This window comes from Odocoileus virginianus, chromosome 4 (genome assembly GCF_023699985.2).
Source record: "Odocoileus virginianus isolate 20LAN1187 ecotype Illinois chromosome 4, Ovbor_1.2, whole genome shotgun sequence".
NCBI lineage: Eukaryota > Metazoa > Chordata > Mammalia > Artiodactyla > Cervidae > Odocoileus > Odocoileus virginianus.
This window is the reverse complement of record NC_069677.1, coordinates 85173173-85195030: the sequence shown is the minus strand read 5'-3', so window position 1 is coordinate 85195030 and position 21858 is coordinate 85173173. Positions and strand designations below refer to the sequence as shown.

The following is a 21858-nucleotide window of genomic DNA, read 5'->3' as shown; positions in this document are numbered from 1 at the left end:
ATATCTATTGCTTAGTTGCCCAGAGAAAATGGTACTATTTCACTCACATAAACAAGTACCTATTTCTATCCTCTCATGATAAATATTAATAGAACAATGCTAAAAGTGCCAAACACTATGTTAAGGGTTTAAAATACATTTTTCCTACTTGGTTCTCATTTTATCCTCTGAGGTAGCACAGCTGTTATTCCGCCCCTCCCACCCCATCCCCTGCCCCCAATATGTAGGATGAAGCTTAGAGAGCTAAAGTTAATTTAACCAGCATTCCATGACTTTGGCTTTGAGTTCAAAGCCTGACTCTCAGCCATTACATACATGGACATATGATGCATTGACATTTATTAAGCACCTACTAAGTTCAGGGCACTGTGTTGGAGCACTGTGAGGGTGCCTGTAAAAGTAAATACAAAATGATCTCTAAGCCAGGAGGGGAAGAAAAGAGATAGAGTTGTGAGTATAGTATAAAATCTACGCCATGCCATGTGGGGCCACCCAAGATGGAGAGTTTTAGAAAAGGCAGAGGAACCAGAGATCAAATTGCCAACATCCGCTGGATCATCAAAAAAGCAAGAGAGTTCCAGAAAAACATCTATTTCTGATTTATTGACTATGCCAAAGCCTTTGACTGTGTGGATCACAATAAACTGTGGAAAATTCTGAAAGAGATGGGAATACCAGACCACTTGACCTGCCTCTTGAGAAACCTGTATGCAGGTCAGGAAGCAACAGTTAGAACTGGACATGGACCAACAGACTGGTTCCAAATAGGAAAGGGAGTACGTCAAGGCTGTATATTGTGACCATGCTTATTTAACTTATATGCAGAGTACATCATGAGAAACGCTGGGCTGGAAGAAGTGTAAGCTGGAATCAAGGTTGCCAGGAGAAATATCAATAACCTCAGATATGCAGATGACACCACCCTTATGACAGAAAGTAAAGAAGAACTAAAGTGAAAGAGGAGAGTGAAAAAGTTGGCTTAAAGCTCAACATTCAGAAAACTAAGATCATGGCATCCAGTCCCATCACTTCATGGCAAATAGATGGGGAAACAGAGGAAACAGTGTCAGACTTTATTTTTGGGGGCTCCAAAATCACTGCAGATGGTGATTGCAGCCATGAAATTAAAAGATGCTTACTCCTTGGAAGGAAAGTTATGACCAACCTAGATAGCATATTAAAAAGCAGAGACATTACTTTCTCAACAAAGGTCCATCTAGTCAAGGCTATGGTTTTTCCAGTAGTCATACATGGATGTGAGAGTTGAGCTATAAAGAAAGCTGAGCGCCGAAGAATTGATGCTTTTGAACTGTGGTGTTGGAGAAGACGCTTGAGAGTCCCTTGGACAGCAAGGAGATCCATCCAGTCCATCTTAAAGGAGATAAGTCCTGGGTGTTCAATGGAAGGACTGATGCTGAAGCTGATACTCCAATACTTTGACCACCTGATGTGAAGAGCTGACTCATTGGAAAAGACCCTGATGCCGAGAAAGATTAAGGGCAGGAGAAGAAGGGGATGACAGAGGATGAGATGGTTGGATGGCATCACTGACTCAATGGACACGGGTTTGGACGGGGAGGCCTGGCGTGCTGCACCTCATGGGGTCCCAAAGATTCGGACATGACTGAGCGACTGAACTGAACTGATAATATAAAATGTAGCTGGGCCAAGTTATGTAATAATGGCAGCAGGAAAGTAAAATGGAATGCAAAGGAAAAGGGATTACAACCAGCTGGGAAGAATATACCAGAACTTTTGAAGGGAAAAGGGATTATTTGAGCTGAACTTTAAAGACACAGAGGATTATCCATGTGAAGATAGAGTGAAAATTCCAATATAAGGACTATTTTAAAATCATGGAAATGGGGGGGAAAGCAAGGTGGTCCATAAGAAACATCTTGATGGTCGTGAAGCAAGTGATGGGTAATAGATGGAGAAATATAGTTGGAAGGTCTTTGCAGGATTCAGGAGATTTGATTTGATCCTATCAACAATGGGAGTGCTGTGGGACAGTTTTAGTAAAGAGATATGATTCATATGCCAAAGATTAGTTTGTATACCAAAGATTAGTTTGAGAGTTATTTGAAATGTGATTAAACAAGAAAAAAAAAAAACTAGAGATGGAAACAGGTAAATGTCAAAAGTGTCAAAAAGAGGATGCATAATGTTTAGGTAGAATCAAGATTTGATATATATTTTTTCTTTTCATGTACATCTCTATTAATCATCATCAGACACAAACATTCTGTGAGGATAGGTTGTTTTTGTTAAGTTTATATTAATTTACATTGCTCTGATAATTTTAAGAGAGTAGAACATCTAATATATTGTATTATTATTTCCTTCTTTTCTTTCTCTTGAGGAGCATTCCTGTTATATTCCAGCCTAGGGTGTAATCTGACCATCCAGCAGATAGTGACATAGTTCTTTTTTAAAATGTTTTAAAAGTAATTAATTTATTTTAATTGGAGGCTAATTACTTTGCAATATTGTGGTGGTTCTGCCATACAGTGACATGAATCAGCCATGGGTGTACATGTGTCCCTCATCCTGAATCCCCCTCCCACCTCCATCCCCATCCCAACCCTCAGGGTCATCCCAGTGCACCGGCCCTGTATTTTAATTGCACAGAAGGACTGAAAATGAGGAATAAGAGGTTTTACCAGGTTTTGCACTTGAGTGAAGTGGAGGCAAGGATGCCTTTATCAAAAGTAGGATGGACATTAGGAACAGAAGCTGGTAATGGAGAGGATAAAATGAAGCTTGGAATTGATAGAGCCTGAAGTGCTAGTGAATGCTGGAGATCTGCCCTTGACCTTGAGGGAGAGTTCAATACTCTAGAAGTAAATGTGAGACCTATATGTAGGGAGGCAATATTGTTGTTTAGTTGATAAGTCATGCCTGGCTCTTTTGTAACCCCGTGGACTACATAGCTCACCAGCCTCCTCTGTCCATTGAATTTCCCAGTCAAGAATACTATAGTGAGTGTCATTATCTTCTCTAGGGCTTCTTCCTCACCCAGGGGTCAAACCCGCATCTCTTGCATTGGCAGGCAGATTCTTTTACCACTGAGCCACCTGGGAAGCCCTAGCTGAAGTAAAAAACTTGTGTATCACATCTGAGGGAAAAAGAGAAGAGAGGAAGCCATATGAGGCCCTTGAACACTTTGAAAATGAAAACAAGAAGATAAATGAGCCAAAGAAAGTGAAGAGCAGTGGTCAGACAGATAGTGAAACCATGTAACTCAGATTGGGACATGAACATTAGATCACACACCTGGTCTCAGGACTTAATGAAGCTCAGGTTCTTGATGTCCCATGGCAGAAAGAATTCAGTGAGAGACAAAGGGATAGATAAGAAGTGGATTTATTTAGAGAGAAACATGCTCTACAAAGTGTGGGCCATCTCAGAAGGAGAGGGAAGCACCAGTGTATGGAGTTGTTATTTTTTGTAGGGGTGGGTAACTTCATAGGTTCATAAGTGGGAAGAGTTGTTCCATCTATTTTGGGGGAGGCGTGGGGATTTCCAGGAATTGGGTCACTGCTCACTTCTTGATCTTTATGGTTGACCTTGGAATGGTCATGGTGCTGGTTGGCATGCCATCTAGCTTGCTGATGTGTTACAATGAGAGTGTGCATTTGAGGCTCAAGGTTTAGTGGAAGTTGACTCATTCTCAATCTTGGACCTATTTGGTTCTAATCAGTTTATGTCATATCCTTGGGTTACATCATTCTTGTAAAGGTTGTGCCCTACCCTTTCCCTCTTGTTTCACTAAGAGGACAGGATAGAGTGTTTTGGGCCTTGGAGAGCAAAGAAAAACTTTTCAAGAGCAGGAATTGATGAATAATGGGAAGGCAATGGCTTTGCAACATGAGTTAGAAAATATCCCAGAGGAATCGGGCCCCAGGCAAATGATGACTGAAAACGGACCTTGGGACTTGGCAAGAGTCATGTTTCAGATGGTTCTTTAGAAAATCCCCTTGATAGAATGCTATGAAAGGGAGGTCAACATTGGAAAGGATTTGGATCTTGTTGAAAAATGTGTAAGCAATAAGAGAAGATAAGTTGAGGGTATGAATATATACACACACACAAATACAAACATACACACAATAACACATCTAAAACATATACATAAGGTACTCCACATTTTTTTATATTTCAGCTCAGTTCAGTTCAATCACTCAATCATGTCCAACTCTTTATGATTCCCATGGACTGCCGCATGCCAGGCTTCCCTGTCCATCACCAACTCCGCAATTGTGCTGGGAAGCTGAAGATAAGGAACCAGTAGTACATCAGGCATAGAATGGAGACACAAGGTAGGAGACAGTAATTGCTGGGAAAAGGCCCAAATGAGATGGGAGAGGTAGAATCAAGGGTCCGGAAGAAAAGGTTATCGGCTAAAATGATATGTCTTCTGGAGGAAGAGAAGGGAAGGAAGGGTGATTAAGATCAGTTAAAGGTGGAGGGACAAGCCCTTGAAAAGGAGGTAATTACCCTTGCTGTCTTCCAGTTTTTGGTAAAGAGGAAGCTGAGGTCATCTGAGGAGCTTGGGGGCCAGGGAGAGGGTGGATGAGGGTTGGAGGGTGGTATTGTGGGGCAGCTGTCTGAATGAATGAATCATACCATGCCTTTAGATTAGTCCTGGCAAATCCAGCCATGAGAAACACTCTTTCCCTAAGCATCCTAGCTTGACTTTTCTAGAAAGAACTTTCTGCTGCAGAGGGTTAAAAAGGCAGAGGAGAAAGGAATAAAGGACAGGACACAGTCGTTTTCACACAATTCAGCAAATTGTGTTTACAACAGATTGAGGGTCTTCCTTACCTCAATTCCTTCATAATAATAAAGTATAATAAAATGTCACTTTGCTCTGTAAAATGGTATGTGATGAGGATGTGTAAAAGTTTTTGTGTATTTTGTATTCCAAGCCTACTACGTAAGTTAGATTTGCATATGGATTGAAACTGAAAGAAAGCATGCACAGTTAACAGCAATTATATGGGAATAATAATTATTTAAATAATTATTGCATTTACAAAGCATATATTAATATAATGCCATTGGCTTGATAATTTTTTAAACATAGAGATAGCTTAAAATTGCTCTGCTAATGGTAACATTTACTGTCTCTTTTTTAACATTTGAGATTTAATTTTGACTTATGCTCAGAGATACTTGTGAATCTTCTGGTACCAGAGTGACCCTCTTCTATCTGAACTGAGCTAATTCTACAGAAGCTTTTGACTCAACTACTCACGACCCATTCCAGGAAATGCATTAGGAAGGAGCCAGCAGATAACAAATCTCTAACTTAGGAAGAATTGCTTCTGGAAACTGCAGAGCACCAGATAAGGTTTATTCCATGGGAGCTGACTTTATCCAACCCCACACTCGAGTGATATAGTGGGCTCTGAGTAAGCTGTGTACACAGAACTGATAAACTCTGCACTAAATTAATTAAGAATTCTATTGCTTTAATAGCTTGTCTTCAAAGACCAATGACTAATACCAGGATTTATTATGTGAACAATGAAACATTGGCTATGTAAATTTTATAATGGGAGTTCTAGGGTCATATTAAATCATCTCCAGTTTTGTTGATTTTTTTGTTGATATTTCTGGTATCCAAGCTACACTCTATAGAATTAACTGGCTCACAGAGATTCAAGGATTCTTTCAGAAGTAGAACGGCAAATCTTGCCACTGAGCTTAGAGTCTGTATGTGTTTTAACAAAACTTGTGAAATTTGAGTCTCACAACATCCATGAAAAGAGACAGATCTAGTCCCAATTTACAGATACTGGTTCATTAAGATTTTGCTTCCTGTCCAAGGACACCCAATTCAAGACTGTAAGTCCAGTTCTCTTCTGCTATGCCCCAAGGCACTGAGAGATTGTTTGATGTTTTTTTTCCAATTTCTTTTCTTTATTTCTCTCTTGTTCTTTCTCTCTTCCTTTCCTTCCTTCTTTCTTTCTCTTTCTGAAAGGAAACTGAGACTCAGAGGAGCTAAGTGACTGTACTGCCAGTTACTGATGGAATCAGAACTAAATTGGGAGCCATGACTCTGTCCTGTCACCTTATGCCCTTTGAAGTAGAGTATAGGTTTAAGGGTTGGACATTCCAACTGCCAGTCCATGGTGGTTTATCTGTCCTTGACCTCCTGGTATCTCTAAATTGTCTTAGGGCTTTGCAATATGTGGAAAAGGATTTTGAGAAGACTTGATAACCAACCATTCAGTTTGAGAGTAACTAAGTAGAGATCTCATTCTACTTTAGCATTTTCAGTGCTGTGCATCCTGGCAATAGGCGTTTATAAACCATTAAATTGATAAACACATTAATAAAGCAAAAACTGGACTCCATCTGGGATTTCTCAGAGTGATTCAGAAAATATAGCAAAAATAAACACTAGTCCAACATCTAAGCCAGATGTCTTCTAGTGTTTATGTACTGGCATTTTTCCATGTTATGTACCTAGAAGTGGAGCAGATCAGTTGACTAGTATCGACATCTGCAAGTTAACAAGAGAACTGACAAATGGTTCTCTAAATCTTGGTTATAACAATATAATAGAACTGCCCAAGACATCTGGTTTTCCACCGTTGTTGTCTTCATTACTGTCATCATAAATACTCACTGCTTCCTCTCGTGGGCACTATTCTAAGCGTGTTACATGTGCTAACTCACTCAATTCTCATAATCCTAGGTAAAAAATCTCATTTTGCAGTGAGGAGATTGAGGCAGAGTTTAGATTATTTGCCCAAGGCCATATGGTTTATGAATAGAGTTGGAATTAAAGGCCTAGTAGTCTGGCTCCTGAGCCTGCCCTCTTAGCCATTATTATAGGCTATTTCTCTCAACATCTAATATTGAATGTTCTTTAAACACTTGACAAAGGATAAGTGTAAATATTCTTTCATTGTTGTTTTCATTTGTATACATCAGATTTCTGGCATATATAAATGAAGGCGAACATCTTTTTGTATATTTATTGTCTACCCAGGTTTCTTCTTCCATGCATTGCTCATTCATAATCTTTGCCAATTTTCCTATTGGGTTGCCTTTTTCTTTTTGATTCTGGATAGCGTGTCAGAAAGTATGCCATTTTGAATCACCCAAACCTTGATCTCTTAAAATGGCACACAGTGGCAAAGATTATGAATGAGCAATGCATGGAAGAAGAAACCTGGGTAGACAATAAATATACAAAAAGATGTTCACCTTTGGGTGGAGACGGAGGTGGGAGGGGGGACCAGGATGGGGAATACATGTAAATCCATGGCTAATTCATTTCAATGTATGACAAAAAACACTGCAATGATGTAAAGTAATTAGCCTCCAACTAATAAAAATAAATGGAAAAAAAAAAAAAAAAAAAAAACGGCACACAGTGGCAGGTTCAAAGAACAATAGCCTTGTTTCCAGTCTACTCAAATGGTGAAGGCAAACACAAAGTGTCACCAAGGTTCAAAGGTACGGGTCACAAGCTCTGCCAAGCTATGTGATAAGAGTCAGTGTCACTGTAAATAAGATGTTTGAGATGGGATATATCATAGCTGCTATCTTTGGAAAACTTTCTCATCCACAGAGAGCAATAACAATTCTACCAAGCCTTTGCTTGCTTTTTCATGTTTTTAATAGTATCTTTTGAAGTAGATTTAAATATAGTAGAGACAATTTTCTCAATCTTTTCCCTTTAGGTTTGTAATTTTTTGTTTCTTTTCTAGGACATCATTATTTGACCCCATATATTAAATATGAGAAGAATATACAGTATGTATGTATATATGTATATATATATATACATATATGTATGTATATATATATACATACATATATTCTAATAGTTAAGAATTTATAGGAGACCTATTTCCCTACATAGTGTAAGATAGGGTCTATTTTTTTCTTTCCATATGGATAGTTAGTTGTTGGAACTTGTAGTATTTACTATACTTCTTATTTCTTTAAAAATAAATATTTATTTTGTCTACTTTTTTTTGGACTGGGCTGAGTTTAAAAGAATTTCCTGACATCCTTCCTTCACCCATTTACTCCATTTCCTGCTTAGGAAAATGTGTGTTTTATTTTCATTTTTAGTGGTCACATTTATAATTTTAGCAAGTAAACTTAACAAAATCTAAATTTTATCTGCTTCTCTACCCTTATTTCCCCAAATATAAGGACCTTAGAAAGTTTTAGCTGCAATAACCCTCAGTAGCCTGTGTTGCTATTATGTAATATTTTATTTTTTCTTGTTTTTATATAGATAAAAGTTAGTGACTATTGTTACTATATCAGTAGCCTGTGTTTATTAGAGATATCTATATGCTTGCATATATCTTTGTTTGCCACATTTTTTATCTCACCACATCCTTCTGGGTTCAATTTCCTTCTTTATGCAGAACATGTTTTAATAGTTGTTTCAGTGAAGATCTAGGTGTAAAAACTCAATATTCTTGTTTGAAAATAGCTCTCTTCTTTGAAGACATCATTCCATTCTCTTATTTTTAAACCAATTGCAATATAGTTGATGTACAATATTGCATTAGCTTATGATGCACAGTATTCCATTCTCCATCCTGATTAGAGTCCTTCACAATCTAACTGCTGTTAGTTTGTAGGCACTTTGTTTTTTGTTTAAGAATATTCTCTTTGTACTTGATTTTCTCCAGTTTTACTCTGTTTAGTCTAGATGTAGATATCCTTTTCCTTTGACTTGAAATCACTTACTCTAACAACTCATCAATTCTGAAAAATTCTTCACCATTTTTCTTCACATATTTTGTCTTCCTTATTTCATTCCCTTCTTCTTGAATTCCTATTAGATTCATGCTAGCTGTTCTCATTTTATTTACCATAGCTCTTAACTTATCCATTTTCCATGCCTTTATCTTTCTGTGATTCATTCTGTGTAATTTCCTCCACACTGACTTCCAGTTCACTAATTCTTTCTTCAGCTTTGTCAAATTTGTTGATTAATTCATTAATTGAGCTCTAATTTTTATATCTTTTTCTATCAGGCATTTAATTTTTAGAAGTTTGATTTGGTTATTATTACAATTTCCTTATTTATCTATGAAACCTTTTATTTATTGAGTTTTATTCTTTCATATCTTTAATTTATTTTTAAAATTGATTTATTTTAGAATCTTGAATTCAGACTTTTTTCTGATGTTTTTAAGTGTTCAGTATTTCCACTGGAGTCTTCTACATTGTTTAGTGGAGAAATGGTGTGCATTCATTTTCAGTGAGAATAATATCACTTGTGTCTTGGATTAAGGATTTTCCTCTGGAGTTTATGTTTATGGTGGGTACCCCAGCATCTCACCAGACTGGGAAAACTTTATTTCAAAATTTCATTTTGAGGATTTGTAACCCACAGAGGTAGTGGAATGTGGTCTCTCAACTTACATATCATGCTGTAGGCTTTCAGTTTTTCATGGGGATTATCTTTCCCCTCAAAAGTCTCTGAGTATAGATAATCTTTCTTAAAATTTTCACTAACCAGGTACAGGAGATTAGGGTGGAGTCATTTGAGAATTCTGATTTTATGTTAAGTATCTCAGTGTCACCATTCCATCTTCAGTTCAGTTCAGCTCAGTTGTTCAGTCGTGTCTGACTCTTTGCAACCCCGTGGACTGGAGCACGCCAGGCCTCCCTGTCCTCATCACCAACTCCCGGAGTTCACTCAAACTCATGTCCATTGAGTTGGTGATGCCATCCAACTGTCTCATCCTCTGTCATCCAACTGTCTCATCCTCTGTCATCCCCTTCTCCTCCTGCCTTCAATCTTTCCCAGTATCAGGGTCTTTTCAAATGAGTCAGTTCTTCGCATCAGGTGGCCAAAGTTTTGGAGTTTCATTTTCAGCATCAGTCCTTCCAATGAATATTCAAGATTGATTCCTTTAGGATGGACTGGTTGGATCTCCTTGCAGTCGCAGGGACTCTCAAGAGTCTTCTCCAACACCACAGTTCAAAAGCATCAATTCTTTGGTACTCCCACCTTGGGTGGGCCAAAAACCTGGTTCCCAAGCTCTGGGGGGCACAATCACTAAATAATTAGAATCTCCCTCCTCTAAAACCCTTTTCTCTCTTTATGTCACCAGGCCAGATATAGTTTCAGTTCCAGTACTCACAGACATTGCTTTCAGTTCCCTCTTCATTTCTGGAAATTTTGATTTTTCTCTCATTTGTTCTTCCTTTCTTTCTTTCATGTGCAGTTATATATTTGTACAGTTATAAATTTAGCTCATCATTATTATTGACTTACAGTTTCTATTGATTTATAGTTTAGCTTGCTCTACTCTGCTTTTAGAACTCTAAGTATCTGGAAGGATTGACTACATCTTGGGTGAAGCTTAGGAGTGGCGTTTTCCAATGTTCTTGGGAGTTAACCCAGTCAACTAAAAGATTATTTTCTAGATTCAATTCACAGGATCATTTATAGGTGATAAAACATCTTCTCATAAAATCAGTTTTAGATGGTTTCCAAGAGGGTTCTGACTTTCCTTGACATTCTTTAGGAGAGTGTTCCCTAGGAATGTGTTTGCAGGAAATTCAGTTCAGTTCAGTTGCTCAGTTGTGTCCGACTCTTTGCGACCCAATGAATCTCAGCACGCCAGGCCTCCCTGTTCATCACCAACTCCCAGAGTTTACTCAAACTCATGCCCATTGAGTCGGTGATGCCATCCAGCCATCTAATCCTCCGTCGTCCCCTTCTCCTCCTGCCCCCAATCCCTCCCAGCATCAGGGTCTTTTCAAATGAGTCAACTCTTTGCATGAAGTGGCCAAAGTTTTGGAGTTTCAGCTTCAGCATCAGTCCTTCCAATGAACACCTAGGACTGATCTCCTTTAGGATGGACTGGTTGGATCTCCTTGCAGTCCAAGGGACTCTCAAGAGTCTTCTCCAACACCACAGTTCAAAAGCATCAATTTTTCAGTGCTCAACTTTCTTTACAGTCCAACTCTTGCATCCATACATGACTGCTGGAAAAACCATAGCCTTGACATGACCTTTGTTGGCAAAGTAATGTCTCTGCTTTTTAATATGCTATCTAGGTTGGTCATAACTTTCCTTCCAAGGAGTAAGCATCTTTTAATTTCACAGCAGCAATCACCATCCACAGTGATTTTGGAGCCCCCAAAAATAAAGTCAGCCACTGTTTCAACTGTTTCCCCATCTATTTCCCAGGAAGTGATGGGACCAGATGCCATGACCTTAGTTTTCTGAATGTTGAGCTTTAAGCCAACTTTTTCACTCTCTTCTTTCACTTTCATCAAGAGTCTTTTTAGTTCTTCTTCACTCTCTGTCATAAGGGTGGTGTCATCTGCATATCTGAGGTTATTGATATTTCTCCCAGCAATCTTGATTCCAGCTTGTGCTTCTTCCAGACCAGCATTTCTCATGATGTACTCTGCATAAAAGTTAAATAAGCAGGGTGACAATATACAGCCTTGACATACTTCTTTTCCTATTTGGAACCAGTCTGTTGTTCGCAGGATATTAATAGTGCTTAAAAAAAATTTACGTTTACATAAGTTTGGGAAATGATGGGTTAAACCTATTTAAACCAAGTTTCTATGTTGTGGCATTTCTCAGAAAAGAAAAGGGAAGCAGCTTCCCTTAGCATAATTCCCGAATATAAAAACAAGTAGGAAAAGATCATGTCTGAACATGAGCAGTGGATTAGGATATGGGACGAGAGTCAGAAGGTCAGAGCATCTCTGAGTCCATCTCCAGAAAGGAGAAGAGATTGACTGTTTAGGGCTGCCTCTTTGGTTTCGTTTCAAGCATGCACCTGTCCATTTTGCAGGAACTCTGTTTAGTTTAGTTGTGATGCACAGAAAACACTCCTATGATCTACATGATAGTGACTTATTGACATAGTCAATCCACCTTTTAAATTTTGAATTTATCTCAGGCCACATGTCCTATAAGAGGGTAAAATAAACGTTTTCTATTGTGATTGTTGTGACTCTCTTTTATAATTATAGCTAATGTATATTGAACACTGACTGCCTTCCAGAAGCAGTGTCTAGCATTCTATAGGGCATGTAAGCCTCATAACAGGACTGTGAAGCTGGTTCTGTAGTTGGTTCCATTTTACAGATGAGAAAACTGAGACACCACAGAAACCACATGCCATCTCCTTCTCTACTGATTTATTTCAGTTGAATTTTCATTATAGTAACCAAGTTTTGATAAGATAAATGCTAACTTCAAGGCTCCGAATTTAAGACATTTTTGGCATCTGCCTTAATTAGGAAGCAAGATGGAAGGTGTCATCTAACCAGGGTCAGTTAGTAGGATACCCACCCTTATGAAGTTTAGACATCTTAAATCTAGACTTCTGGCTGCCACATGAAAGTGGGCAAAACTTCACCTTCTTAGATCCATTTTCCTCTGTTAAAAAGGATTTATTGGAACTCTGCTCAATGTTATGTGGCAACCTGGATGGGAGGGGAGTTTGGGGGAGAATGATTCCATGTATGTGTATGGATGGCTGAATCCCCTCGCTGCTCACCTGAAACTATTACAACACCGTCAATTGGCTAAAACCCAATACAGCATAAAAAGGTTTTTTCAAAAAAGGATTTATAATATTGGGGACATCTACCTTGTAGGGTTGTCAGAGTGATTAAGTAAAATACATACAGTAGTTCTTTGTAAAATGCTATGCAACATATAAGCCACTATCATTGTTAATGAGGTACAGTTTTGCTTTCTTTTTACTTCTGATGTGAATCCAGGTGAAGGTCGTGATCCTGGCAAAAGACTGGGTATCCTAGTGAGTCTGGTTTAAAGACCTGCTGACTCTCAGTTGCTCCAGCGGGGTCAGTGATAGTAAAAGAACTTTCCATCCCCGTTTTGGTCTGAAGACCAGAATTGGGAGCTTTCTGCAGCCTAAATCCAGCTCTAGCTTGGATTTGCTGGTCATACTTTTAAAGTAAATGCTAACTTCTTTTACTCCAAAATGTTTTGATGAGAATGTGTGTGTCCTTTGTCAATGGAAAGGTTAATTTTCAAGGAATGTTACGTATTTTTTAAATTTTTCTCCCCACCAAACAATCTCAAGATTTTTTACGATTAAAAACAGAAATTTTAAAGAAGTATGTTGTACTTAATTCTATTTATAAAAGCAGACCCAAACAAGTCCTAAATCTGCCCAACAACTCGGGTAATAAATATTTCTGTATTTGTTTTCGGAGTCCATCTGAGTGGTCAGACATGTTTGATTTAGGCTTAGTTCCCTTGGAACAAATGCGTTTCCTTTTCCTCTTATCACTATCATGTTTTTGCAAGAACACTGGCTCCCTCTCTGAAGGTCCCTCAGACCCCAGTATTAACTTGTCCACTTTGCTGGGAAGTATTATGTCCCATGTTAACAAACTATGTGGGAAAATCTGGAATTATGAGAAAAGACAAATACTGCCCTGAATAGTAGTTGTCTATTCATTCATTCGACTCAGTGATCCAACCATTCAACAAATACATATTCAGTACTCAACTATTGGTCTACTGTGAAGGAGACAGGCAGGGTTTCTGTTTTTCTTGACCTTTCATTCCAGTGAAAAGGAAGAGTGAAACAGACAATTACTTGCATCACTTATTCCTTTATTAGGGAAATTTCTTAAGCCAATCGCAGTATCAGATACTTGTAACTCTTTGATAAGAAATGAAGAATGTAACTGAGTATTTGCTGGAGGTCTTATTAAGGGAGTTAGTGTGCAAAACAAAGGATCCTTTACTATTTGGAGTGTTCTTCTATTGCTGGAGGCTGAAAGAGTTGTAGCTATTTCATGGGGAGAAGAGTAAGCAAGTGAAATTATGTTTGAGTTTAGGGAAGAGAATTGAAAGTGTCAAGAATCTGTATTTTCCTCTTGAGTGTCGGATGAGAAATACTTAAGTTTAAATTTCAGAGAGGATTGGGCTTAGACCTGGGGAAAGAATATCTAGAAACAATGAGAAATTTTGGCCCTCATCCAAGGAGGGGTGAGCACAATTCTGCAAAGATGAGTGACTGAAACACAGCAGGACCCCTATGGTCCTTGCCCCCCTAGTCCTCCACCGGCCTTTTGTCTGTGGAAAAACTTTAGCCAAAGAATAAGTTTAATCAGAGAAGTGAGAAAATGCAGAAACAAAAACAAAGAAAACCAAGCAATAATGATTAGTGATTAGGCATACTCAAGAACCTTTATGTCCTTCTCAAGGGCTGTAGATAATATTCTGAGCCATGTCCTGTGAGCTGTCTTAAAGAGACCCCCACCAGGTGGAGAATTAACTGCATGATGACCACATGGTAACTATGACATAAGCTGCCACACTTCCCAGAATTGGCCTCAAGGAAATGGGAACATACTGACCTTGGAACTGAAAACTGTACCTAAAACAATCAAGATGATGCTGATCAGAGCACTGATGACCAGTTTCAGTGACCCTAAGGGCTGACCAACCTAGACAGCATATTAAAAAGTAGAGACATTACTTTCCCAACAAAGGTCCGCCTAGTCAAGGCCATGGTTTTTCCAATGGTCATGTATGGATGTGAGAGTTGGACTATAAAGAAAGATGAGTGCCAAAGAATTGATGCTTTTGAACTGCAGTGTTGGAGAGGACTCTTGAGTCCCTTGGACTGCAAGGAGATGCAACCAGTCCATCCTAAAGGAGATTAGTCCTGGGTGTTCATTGGAAGGACTGATGCTGAAGCTGAAACTCCAGAACTTTGGCCACCTGATGTGAAGAGCTGACTCATTTGAAAAGACCCTGATGCTGGGAAAGATTGAGGGCAGGAGAAGAAGGGGATGACAGAGGATGAGATGGTTGGATGGCATCACCAACACAATGGACATGGGTTTGGGTGAACTCTGGGAGTTGGTGTTGGACAGGGAGGCCTGGCGTGCTGCAGTTCATGGGGTTGCAAAGAGTCGGACACGACTGAGAGACTGAACTGAACTGAAGGACAGACTGTATTGTTTCTGCTCGTAGTCCCCTCCCTCTGCCTTTAGAAGCTCTTGCCCACTGGGTTGGGTTGGAAGACAGTCAGCCTTTGGAAAGGCATCTCCCTTCTCCCCCTCACCCCCAGTTTCTGGCATCCAAAATAAAACAAGCTTTCCTTTCCACCCACCTGGCCTCTTTATTGGCTTTTGAGCAGTGAGCGGCTGAACCCCACTTTTGGTTACACGATGGGATTTGAAGATGAGGTGTTGCTAAGCGTAAGGACTGGTCTCCCAAGCCGTGAGTTCTTTGACTCTCTTAGGCTACTGTTCTTAGTTTCCAATGTTCCACTACTAGACCATGTTGAAGGATGTATCTTGAGCTTCATTTAATTGTAACACTCATTTCCTTTAACATTCACCACAACAGAATCTTGCATTTTTTTTCCTCTCTTCGAAGTATTTGATTTTTTTCACAACATTCTCCATTTTTATCTATGATGATCTGTCGCTTCCTGTCATAGCCCAAACTATAATACCAGGATTTAGCAACTCTCCAGTCTTTTTCTCTTGAGTAAATTCTGAAACAGAAGAACCCAAACCTGTCTGTGATTTCTGCAACATTTTTTCACTTTCTCCAAATGTCACTTCCTGATTTTGTAGAGAAAATATAATCCATTTACTCTTAAAATGAAAGAATTTATCTAAAATCTTCTTGGCATTGCACAAATTCCTCTTGGTCTTTATGGGGTCATAAACCATTTACAGATCACATGACACTTCCAGCTTTAATGTCTGACTAATTAGTTTGGTATTCTTTAATTGTTAATTTGGGGGGAGGGTACAGTTGCCGGTTCTCTTTATTCTATAATTCTGCTGATTCTAGTAACATTGATTTCCTGTTTAAAGTAGAAAAGAAAATGAAAGAGTAATGCAGTTAGATTTTATTTTTAAGAGCCTGAAAAGTATAATAATAAATCATCTGAATAGTGGGAAATCAAGCCAAAGAAACATGTTTACTGAAGCTATGGATGATCCATAACAGAAGCACCTCTGCCACATTGAAAGAAGAAAAACCTGCCCCCAACACTTCCTTTTCAGAAAGCAACACACAAGATCAGTGCTTTGGAAAGTATGCATTTGGACAGTACGGCTATTGTCACATCCCCGATGCTAATGTGATGACTAAGATGGGGAACTCATCACATGTCACTTAAATCATTGAGCAGCCCAACTTCCTCAGAGAGCTTGGGAAATGTTTTTCATTTCAGAAATGAAAAACAACTGAAAATCAGCCCTGCCTGGATTTGAAGTCCAACTCATTGCATCCTCACTGACCCCCTAGTGTCTCTAAATTATTAATATCTTGTGTGCATGAGTGTTTAGTCACTTCAGTTGTGTCTGACTCTTTGCAATCCCGTGAACTGTAACCTGCCAGGCTCCTCTGTCCATGAGATTCTCCAGGTAAAAATACTGGAGTGGGTTGCCATGCTCTCCTCCAGGTCATCTTTCCGATCCAGGGATTGGACCCAGATCTCTTGTGTGTCCTGCATTGCAGGATTCTTACCCACTGGGCCACCTGGGACGCCCCTAAATTATCTGAGGGCTTTGAAATATGTAGAGCAGGATTTTGAGAAGACTTTTGATAACCAGCCATTCAAATTGAGAGTAACTAAGTGAAGCAGAGTTCTCATTCTACTTCAGCATTTTCAGTGCAGTGTATCCTGGCAATGGAAATTAGTAAGTCATTAAATTAATAAATGCATTAATAGAGTTATTATATTTCTGTAAGTTTCTAACAGGAAGCTGTTTTAGGAAAACCATAGAAAAATAAACTTTATGTTGCATTTTATTTCTTCCAGTTATGTGCTTCATTTTTAACTCAGATTTTTACTAAAATAAATATGTTGTGTCAAGCTTTCCTTGTGCATCATTCTTTATGGTTGTTAGCATTCAGAGGAAACAGATCCTAATTTGCACTGGATAGCTAACTTGATAGATGGTGGAGGACAGAGGAGCCTGGAGTGCAACAACTAACTTGAATTTGTAGATATGAATACAGCTGTGCTTTCCCAGGAAAACCATTGTATTTGGGTGGTTGCTTTCTACAGTCCTAGTTGTAGTAAAGTAAAAAAAAAAAAAAAAAAAATTATGTATGCTGAGATTCTTGCATCAGAGTCATGGAATACAACATTGGAAACTACAAAGTACTGTGGTTAATTTCTTCTGTATGAACTTAAAATTCCAAGGTTCCTTTTTTCTGTCATTCTAGGAATTAACATTGTAAAACAACAGCTTTTAAAGCCATTTTGATGGCTAAACAAAGATTATCCTGAATTCTGAGATCTTTTAAATTTTCAGAGTGCCTGGCTATCATGTAATTCTCATGGGAAAACAGGGTGTGACCTGCTGGGGCCATTAACTATCCTGACCTAGAAAAGCAGGCCCAGCTCCTCTTGTGAATCCAGAGGCCAGAGATATTGAAGAAACAAAAAGTCCGTTTTAAACACCTGCACATCCTCAGAAGTTGTGAAACGCTAGAACCTATAAAAACTGACTTCCTATCCTGATTTCTAGGAAATGTTTTTTGTCTCATCAAAATAAGACTTTGTGACTTCAGCCCATCTCTTTTCTACTTTCTCTTTTGCCAACTGCCTTCTTCCCCTAAAAGGCGCCGCAAGGTCCTAATGCTGCATAACTCTGCTCACAAGGTCTTTAAATGACTTGACCATTGTTGAGTGGATGTTAAATGTTATCATCACACACACACACAAAAGGTACTCGTGAGAAACGATGGTGGTGTTAACTAAGCTTATTGTGGTTAACACTTTGCAATATACACATATATCACATATCAATAATACCTCAATAAAGCTGGAAAAAATTAATAATTTCTTCTGTGTCATTTCCCTTTATTCCATCATGCAGTTATAATGTTTCTTAGATGTCCGATGCTTGCAGATGCAGCCCCAGTGAGAGGATTTGGGACTTTAGGCTTTCCTCTTGTGTCCTCAAAGGGTACCAAAGTGAAGGAGCTATGCCCCAGGGTGATTTTTAGTTCATCTTACTGAACCTTGACCCAAAGTATTTAATAACAATTGAAATGCAAAGTACACATGGCTTCGATGTGGGCAAATCTATTGTGTCCTTTATTTCCCAGGACACTCAGTGTCTTTACATAGTTAGGGGAGAGAAAGAGGAAGGGAGAAAAAAGAGAATGTCAAAGACTGGCTGTTGTAAGCACATTTCTAATCATTTAATTTACCAGGGTTGTATAATTTCTCAATTCTGTTCACATGAGTGATTGGAGAAACCATGAGAAATAAAACGAAAATGTTTATATTAGGAAGCTAGGTACTTAGGCATTTCTCCTTGATACTATACTTTTGTTTTAGGATGATGGTGGTGATGAGGATGATGATGTGTGTGTGAGAGAGAAAGAGATACAGGCAGGCAGACAGATGGAGAGGGTCAGAGAAGGGGGGAGAGTGAGAAAGAAGACAGAAGGTGGTCTCTTCAGAGGGGAAGACAGAGAAAGAAAATATATATATATACTTGTTTCATTTCATGAGGAAAAAATACCGCTTTCAAAGTTGCAGCAAAAACTATGACTGATTAATAGACATATTTTAAAAGTGTAAGACAAACAGGGTGATAGTTCAGACACTGCATATATGCTCATGTTCTAGGCAGAAGGGGGCTGGAAGTCACTCAGGCTGGTGGGTGGATGGATGGAACTAGCAATTGCCAGGAGCCTTTTCCTATTTAGTGGGATGCAAGAAGACGGTTAAGACAGTCCATGGAACTGATGGGGAGCATCGCTATACTGTGGATATTCTCTTCTTCTGATGGTGATGACGATGAATAATTATGGAGCACCTCATATATACCTGATAGTAAGCACTTGATGGGGCTTTCCACAGGGCACTCGTGGTGAAGAACCTGCCTGCCAATGTAGGAGACATAAGAGATGTGGTTTCGATCCCTGGGTCGGGAAGATCCCCTGGAGGAGGGCACGGCAATCCACTCCAGTTTTCTTGCCTGGAGAATCCCATGAACAGAGGATCCTGGTGGGCTATGGTCCATAGCATTGCAGAGAATCAGATACGACTAAGTAACTTAACAGACAAGCTCACAAACACTTAATATCAATTGACTCAGTTAACCCTCATAGTATCCCTCGCAGTTTTCTTCTGATTCCTCCCTTATTCTTGTACTGGAATCTTTGATTTAAAGATGAAGAAGCAGAAACCCAACAATAGTCAGCTAGTGGGGCTGAACTGGGATTCAAACTCAAGGAGTCAGGCTCCCAGACTGAGCTCCTGTCCCAGGCAAGTTGTGCTTGCCTGGAGCTCTCATTTCTAATCTCTTTTATTGTCCTTGGCAGCAGGTTTTTATTTGCATTGTAACGGTGACCTGTGTCTTAGAAGAAGTCATATTGGGAGGACTCCGCATAACACATCAAGACATCGTGGCTGTTTAAAGATAGAAGCAGCCCATGTCTTTAGTGAGTAACAAATGGAAAATTGCATTTGCTATTTTAGGTCACTTCTCTTAAGTCAGAAGAGATGAGGAGTAAAAAAAACTGTTGTGGGAGGTGTCTGAGATGGAAAGACTGTTTGAAAGTGAAGGAGGACTGTGTAGTATTAAATGGTGTTCCAGAGTCTACTCTGGAGAAGGGGACGACAGAGGATGAGATGGTTGGACGGCATCACAGACTCAATGGACATGAATTTGAGTAAGCTCTAGGAGATGGTGAAGGACAGGGAAGCCTGGTGTGCTGCAGTCCATGGGGTTGCAAGGAGTCAGAGATGATTGAGCAACTGAACAACAGTCTCCATCTGGCAAATTGGGGCTACAGGGTCAGGTGTGGGAACCCTCAAGGTCCCCAGGTCCTCCCCCTGTGCCCTCCTCCAGGCAGCCTTTCTGAAAGGTTCTGCATTCAATTCTCTAGCTGGATCTTTCCCCATTTAATACCAAGCCCAGGAATTGGAGAGAAATGAGAAGGAACTCCTGAAAACTTGCTGTACCTGAGTCATCCTTCTGATGTCTGATTTAGTTTCACTTTCTTGCAAACCCTGAATAGAAGTTCTCTTGAGATCTGAGACCTGGAAGTCTTCTCTGACATTGTCCCTGCAGTTTTGTTCACATGTTTATAGATCAGTGAGGAGTTTACAAAGAGGAGAACACTGTTCTGTAGAGTGTATGAAATGTGTCCATTGCAACAGCGGCCATTGGGGAAGATAGGTTAGTGGTTAAAAGGCAGGACCTTGGGCCCTTGCCCCACTCACTGAATCAGCACTGAGGAGGAAGATGCTGGGAGGGTGTCTGCTCTAAATGATGCATCTCAGAGGATTTTCATACAAGGTAGCTTGCAGATCATCCCTTGATGGGCTTGCTGGTTCATAGAGAAAGACTTCTTCACAGACAATCACTATCTTTTTTAAATTGGAGTATAATTGCTTTACAATGCTGTATTGGTCTCTGCTGTACAACGGGAATCAGTCACAAATATATATATATGTATCCCCTCCCTCTAGATCCTTCCCCCCTTTCCATTAAGCTCTCTAGGTTGTCACAGAGTGCCAGGGTGGCCTTCCTGTGTGATTTGGCAGCTTCCCAGTGGCTATCTATTTCACACACTGTAATGGACATATGTCAAAGCTACTTTCTCAATTTTTCCTAACCTCTATAAATCTGTTCTCTACATCTGCATCTCCATTCCTTCCCTGTAAATAGGTTCATCAGTACTATTTTTCTAGATTCCATATACATGCATTAATACATAATATTCATTTTTCTCTGAGTTCCTTCACTCTGCACAACAAGCTCTAGGTTTATCCACCTCAATACAACTGACTCAAATTCATTCTTTTTTTATGGCTGAGTACTGGAATATTACCCAGCTAATAATTATTAAATGAGTTTCTGTTTCAGGACTTCTGTAAAGGTTCATTTAATACCAGAGCTGCGTGGATTGATGATTAACTTACTCCCGCCATGAATGGGGTCTAAGTTCATCAAATAAAATTCATGTAGGCCTGAAATGAAGAGGTGAATGAGGCTCAAAATCAGGGCAGATTCTCTCATCAGCTTTTTCTAACTGTATCCTGCCATCATTGGAGACCGGAATTTGAACTAGTGTTTCCCTATTCGAATAAGTCATTCTTTTCCCCTTTCACAGAATTTGACTCATGGAAACTTACTTTAAATCTTTCGAAACATTCTTTAATACAAATCTGGGGTTTCCAAGCTTTTAAAAAAAATCACAGTGGTTACAAAACCTTAAATATTTGTAAATCTTTGCAGACCATATGGGTGACTTTTGATAGCACACCCTAAAACACCACTGAAACTGTGGGAAATTTCCACCAAGATTAATAGTTCTCTCTGATGGAGATGGACTTATTAAAAGCATAAATGGAAGTGTTGCTTATTTTATTTATTTAGAATAAAAAAAACTTACAATCTCTCTAAATGTCTGGTAATTCGATGGAAAGAACATGTATTCTGAGAATTAAAAAAGAAAAAAAATCTAACTAAAAACTTATGTTTAGGGCTTCCCTGGTGCCCAGGGGTTAAGACTGCTTCCACTGCAGGGATGCAGGTTGGTTCGATCCCTGGTCGGGACACTAAAATCTTGAGTGCTGTGAGGTGTAGCATCATGTTTGAGTTGTTTCACATGTGCAGAGCAAGAGATTTTCATGGTCACTTCAGGGTAAATTAAGACTAGCAATAGCAGTGCTCTTTGGATTTCCCAATAGGGCTCATGAATCTTTCTTTGAACTAGTGATTGTTTCTACAATATCCAGGGACCAGTGGTTTCAGACACAGTCACATGTATGATGGCTAAACTGGAAATGGGGTGTAGAGAAATCAGTATTGCTCACAGCAAGGATTAACAAATACTGCCTGAAACAA

The 21858-nt window shown here is 39.3% G+C and overlaps 1 long non-coding RNA gene across 2 annotated transcripts in view; it reads left to right on the top strand.

The window, feature by feature from the left end:
* Positions 1-5666: 5666 nt before the first annotated feature.
* The window catches only part of LOC110150843 (uncharacterized), a 32309-nt gene continuing 16117 nt past the window's right edge, over positions 5667-21858 (top strand). For both annotated transcript variants that reach the window (XR_002317875.2, XR_002317874.2), the window contains exon 1: positions 5667-5853. This is a non-coding gene — a long non-coding RNA (uncharacterized lncRNA). The remainder of the gene's footprint in view (positions 5854-21858) is intronic.